The following is a 6,156-nucleotide window of genomic DNA, read 5'->3' as shown; positions in this document are numbered from 1 at the left end:
GCACGCCTCGTACACACACGGCTCTGCTCCGTACACCTCGTACACATGCGGTTCCGCTCCGTACGCCTCGTACACACGTCTCCGCTCCGCACGCCTCGTACACACGTGGCTGCGCTCCGTACACCTCGTACACACGCGGCTCCGCTCCGTACACCTTGTACACACGCGGCTCTGCTCCGTACACCTCGTACACATGCGGCTCCGCACCGTACGCCTCGTACACACGCGGCTCCGCTCCGTACACCTCGTACACACGCGGCTCTGCTCCGTACACCTCGTACACACACGGCTCTGCTCCGTACACTTCGTACACACGCGGCTCTGCTCCGTACACCTCGTACACGCGCGGCTCCGCTCCGTACACCTCGTACACACACGGCTCTGCTCCGTACACCTCGTACACATGCGGCTCCGCACCGTACGCCTCGTACACATGCGGCTCCGCACCGTACGCCTCGTACACTCGCGGCTCCGATCCGTACACCTCGTACACACGCGGCTCTGCTACATCCACACTGTAAACCCCTCCTGACCCCACACATAAATTTCAGCTCATCCAGCACCATGACAACCAGCACAGCAGAGTCCTGCATCCACTGAGGCCCCTGATCATGTGACCCCTGACTCCTCCCCTCCTGTGACCTCATCACAGCTCCTGTGCGCACAGAGCAGCCATATATGTGGTGGGGGCTCTGCAGGTGGAGGTATGTGGAGACCCATTACTGGGCGCAGGGGGCATTAACCCCTTCAGCACGGAGACTCTTTTGGGGTCTTGTGTTGCCCCTTTATAAGAATCATAAGGTTTTTGTTCTGTTTCCTGTAATAGATACATACGACCCAACTATGGAGACAGGAAGGGAGGAAACGTATTGTTCTCATAGTACAGGACCCCTTTACTGCCCCACAGTGTAATGCCCCCATTATGCCCCTTATGAAGGATGTATGATGCCCCCACACAGTGTAATGCCCCCATTATGCCCCTTATGCAGGATGTATGATGCCCCCACACAGTGTAATGCCCCCATTATGCCCCTTATGCAGGATGTATGATGCCCCCCACAGTGTAATGCCCCCATTATGCCCCTTATGCAGGATGTATGATGCCCCACACAGTGTAATGCCCCCATTATGCCCCTTATGCAGGATGTATGATGCCCCCACACAGTGTAATGCCCCCATTATGCCCCTTATGCAGGATGTATGATGCCCCCACACAGTGTAATGCCCCCATTATACCCCTTATGCAGGATGTATGATGCCCCCACACAGTGTAATGCCCACATTATGCCCCTTATGCAGGATGTATGATGCCCCCACACAGTGTAATGCCCCCATTATGCCCCTTATGCAGTATGTATGATGCCCCCACACAGTGTAATGCCCACATTATGCCCCTTATACAGGATGTATGATGCCCCCACACAGTGTAATGCCCCCATTATGCCCCTTATGCAGGATGTATGATGCCCCCCACACAGTGTAATGCCCCCATTATGCCCCTTATACAGGATGTATGATGCCCCCCACACAGTGTAATGCCCCCATTATGCCCCTTATACAGGATGTATGATGCCCCCACACAGTGTAATGCCCCCATTATGTCCCTTATGCAGTATGTATGGTGCCCCCACACAGTGTAATGCCCCCATTATGCCCCTTATGCAGGATGTATGATTCCCCCACACAGTGTAATGCCCCCATTATGCCCCTTATGCAGGATGTATGATTCCCCCACACAGTGTAATGCCCCCATTATGCCCCTTATGCAGGATGTATGATTCCCCCACACAGTGTAATGCCCCCATTATACCCCTTATGCAGGATGTATGATGCCCCCCACACAGTGTAATGCCCCCATTATGCCCCTTATGCAGTATGTATGATGCCCCCACACAGTGTAATGCCCCCATTAAGCCCCTAATGCAGGATGTATGATGCCCCCATTATGCCCCTTATGCAGGATGTATGATTCCCCCACACAGTGTAATGCCCCCATTATACCCCTTATGCAGGATGTATGATGCCCCCCACACAGTGTAATGCCCCCATTATGCCCCTTATGCAGTATGTATGATGCCCCCACACAGTGTAATGCCCCCATTAAGCCCCTAATGCAGGATGTATGATGCCCCCATTATGCCCCTTATGCAGGATGTATGATTCCCCCACACAGTGTAATGCCCCCATTATACCCCTTATGCAGGATGTATGATGCCCCCCACACAGTGTAATGCCCCCATTATGCCCCTTATGCAGTATGTATGATGCCCCCACACAGTGTAATGCCCCCATTAAGCCCCTAATGCAGGATGTATGATGCCCCCATTATGCCCCTTATGCAGTATGTATGATGCCTCCACACAGTGTAATGCCCCCATTATGCCCCTTATGCAGGATGTATGATGCCCCCACACAGTGTAATGCCCCCATTATGCCCCTTATCTAGGATGTATGATGCCCCCACACAGTGTAATGCCCCCATTATGCCCCTTATGCAGGATGTATGATGCCCCCACACAGTGTAATGCCCCCATTATACCCCTTATGCAGGATGTATGATTCCCCCACACAGTGTAATGCCCCCATTATGCCCCTTATGCAGGATGTATGATTCCCCCACACAGTGTAATGCCCCCATTATGCCCCTTATGCAGGATGTATGATTCCCCCACACAGTGTAATGCCCCCATTATACCCCTTATGCAGGAAGTATGATGCCCCCCACACAGTGTAATGCCCCCATTATGCCCCTTATGCAGTATGTAAGATGCCCCCACACAGTGTAATGTCCCCATTACGCCCCTTATGCAGGATGTATGATGCCCCCACAGTGTAATGCCCCCATTATGCCCCTTATGCTGGATGTATGATGTCCCCACACAGTGTAATGCCCCCATTATGCCCCTTATGCAGGATGTATGATGCCCCCACACAGTGTAATGCCCCCATTATACCCCTTATGCAGGATGTATGATGCCCCCACACAGTGTAATGCCCCCATTATACCCCTTATGCAGGATGTATGATGCCCACACAGTGTAATGCCCCCATTAAGCCCCTAATGCAGGATGTATGATGCCCCCATTATGCCCCTTATGCAGTATGTATGATGCCTCCACACAGTGTAATGCCCCCATTATGCCCCTTATGCAGGATGTATGATGCCCCACACAGTGTAATGCCCCCATTATGCCCCTTATCCAGGATGTATGATGCCCCCACACAGTGTAATGCCCCCATTATGCCCCTTATGCAGGATGTATGATTCCCCCACACAGTGTAATGCCCCCATTATGCCCCTTATGCAGGATGTATGATTCCCCCACACAGTGTAATGCCCCCATTATACCCCTTATGCAGGATGTATGATTCCCCCACACAGTGTAATGCCCCCATTATACCCCTTATGCAGTATGTAAGATGCCCCCACACAGTGTAATGTCCCCATTATGCCCCTTATGCAGGATGTATGATGCCCCCACAGTGTAGTGCCGCCATTATGCCCCTTATGCTGGATGTATGATGTCCCCACACAGTGTAATGCCCCATTATACCCCTTATACAGTATTTATGATGCCCCCTCGCAGTGTAATGCCCCATTATACCCCTTATACAGTATGTATGATGCCCCCACACAGTGTAATGCCCCCATTATGCCCCTTATACAGTATGTATGATGCCCCCACACAGTGTAATGCCCCCATTATGCCCCTTATACGGTATGTATGATGCCCCCCCACAGTGTAATGCCCCCATTATGCCCCTTATACAGTATGTATGATGCCCCCACACAGTGTAATGCCCCCATTATGCCCCTTATACGGTATGTATGATGCCCCCACACAGTGCAATGCCCCCATTATGCCCCTTATACAGTATGTATGATGCCCCCACACAGTGTAATGCCCCCATTATGCCCCTTATTATTATTATTATTTATTATTATAGCACTATTCATTCCATGGCGCTTTACATGTGAAAGGGGTATACAAAGCACAAGCAATTACAATAATCTTGAACAAAACGTGACAGTGACTGGTACAGGAGGAGAGAGGACCCTGCCCGTGAGGGCTCACAGTCTACAAGCGATGGGTGAGGATACAGTAGGTGAGGGTAGTGCTGGTCGTGCAGCGGTATTTGTGGAGTGGTGGTTTCTGCAGGTTGTAGGCTTGTCGGAAGAGGTGGGTCTTCAGGCTCTTTTTCAAGGTTTCCACGGTCGACGAGAGTCTGATGTGTTGGGGTAGAGAGTTCCAGAATAGGGGGGGAAGCACGGGAGAAATCTTGTATACGGTTGTGAGAGGAGGAGATAAGAGGGGAGTAGAGAAGGAGATCTTGTGAGGATCTGAGGTTGCGTGCGGGTATGTACCGGGAGACTAGGTCAGAGATATATGGAGGAGACAGGTTGTGAATGGCTTTGTATGCCATGGTTAGGGTTTTGAACTGGAGTCTCTGGGCAATGGGGAGCCAGTGAAGAGATTGACAGAGAGAAGAGGCCGGGGAATAGCGGGGGGACAGGTGGATTAGTCGGGCAGCAGAGTTTAGGATGGATTGGAGGGGTGCGAGAGTGTTGGAAGGAAGGCCACAGAGCAGGAGGTTGCAATAGTCAAGGCCGGAGATGATGAGGGCGTGCACTAGTGTTTTTGCAGATTCATGGTTGAGGCATGTGCGGATCCGGGAGATATTTTTGAGTTGGAGTCGGCAGGAAGTGGAAAGGGCTTGGATATGTTGTTTGAAGGAGAGTTCAGAGTCCAGGGTTACCCCAAGGCAGCGAGCTTGATGGACTGGGGAGAGTGGGCAGCCATTGACTATGATGGATAGGTCAGTTGGGGGGGTTGAATGAGATGGCGGAAAGATGATTAATTCTGTTTTGTCCATGTTAAGTTTTAGAAATCTAGCAGAGAAGAAGGATGAAATAGCAGACAGACATTGTGGGATTTTGGTTAGTAAGGAGGTGATATCGAGTCCAGAGAGGTAGATCTGTGTGTTGTCAGCATAGAGGTGATAATAAAAGCCATGAGACTCTATGAGCTGTCCCAGGCCGAAGGTGTAGATGGAGAAGAGCAGGAGTCCTAGAACTGAACCTTGGGGGACACCGACAGATAGGGGGCGAGATGAGGAGGTGGTCTGTGAGTGAGAGACACTGAATGTCCTGTCTGTTAGGTATGAGGAGATCCAGGATAGGGCCAAGTCTGTGATGCCGAGAGATGAGAGTTTGTAGTAAGAGGGAATGGTCCACTGTGTCAAAGGCAGATGACAGGTCTAGGAGGAGGAGGACAGAGTAGTGTCGCTTAGATTTGGCGGTTAGTAGGTTGTTGGTGACTTTGGTCAGTGCAGTTTCAGTAGAATGGTGCAGTCGGAAACCAGATTGTAGGCGGCCGAAGAGGGAGCAGGAGGAGAGGTGGGAGGACAGCTCAGAATGGACATTGTAATGCACACGCCCGGGCTGAGCGGCTTGTGCGTGTGATTCCACTGGACAGTGCCGGAGAGTGAATGCCTGGAGGGGCGTAACTAGGTATTCACCCGATCCGACCAGGGTCGTACGACGGCATACGACGCCAGTGCACCAAGGAGGAACCGAGCAGAGGGACCAGGTGCTACTCCAGGACAGACCCCGGACACGGATGTTGACCCACACAGGGGAATACAGGAAGACTGGTTAGGCTGGCACACAGACTGGTGGGTATAGGCAGGCAGGCGGGTATGCAGGCAGGGGGGTACAGGCAAGCACGGCTAGAGTGCAGACAGGGAGGCACTAGCAGGTAGGAACACAGGCGGGATAGGACCCAGTACACAGTGGGACTCAGGAACAGAACCACAGATGTGGCGGACAAACACAGCAGAGTGAGGCCGCCCAGAGAGGTGAGCGAGAGCAGGGCAGGACGAGACCGCCTGGAGCGGTGAGCAAGAGTAGAGCAGGACGAGGCCGCCTGGAGCGGTGAGCAAGAGTAGAGCAGGACGAGGCCGCCTGGAGCAGTGAGCAAGAGTAGAGCAGGACAAGGCCTCCTGGAGCGGTGAGCAAGAGTAGAGCAGGACGAGACTGCCGGAGCAGTGAGCAAGGAGTCAGAGCAGAGCGAGACTGCCAGAGCAGTGAGCAAAAGAGTCAGAGCAGAGCGAGACTGCCGGAGCAGTGAGCAAAGGAGTCAGAGCAGAGCGAGA

At 52.5% G+C, this 6,156-nt stretch overlaps 1 protein-coding gene across 1 annotated transcript in view; it reads left to right on the top strand.

Annotated features, from left to right (window-relative positions):
• Positions 1-615: 615 nt before the first annotated feature.
• The window catches only part of LOC141178666 (uncharacterized), a 31,815-nt gene continuing 26,274 nt past the window's right edge, over positions 616-6,156 (top strand). Inside the window, exon 1 of the mRNA XM_073660555.1 lies at positions 616-704. The gene's annotated coding sequence lies outside the window, so the exon portion shown is untranslated. The remainder of the gene's footprint in view (positions 705-6,156) is intronic.

This window comes from Phyllobates terribilis, unplaced genomic scaffold, assembly GCF_046119375.1.
Source record: "Phyllobates terribilis strain yellow unplaced genomic scaffold, ASM4611937v1 Scaffold_29__1_contigs__length_15306474, whole genome shotgun sequence".
Classification (NCBI taxonomy): Eukaryota; Metazoa; Chordata; class Amphibia; order Anura; family Dendrobatidae; genus Phyllobates; species Phyllobates terribilis.
The sequence above is the reverse complement of the archived record's forward strand: the minus strand, read 5'-3'. Positions and strand labels throughout refer to the sequence as shown.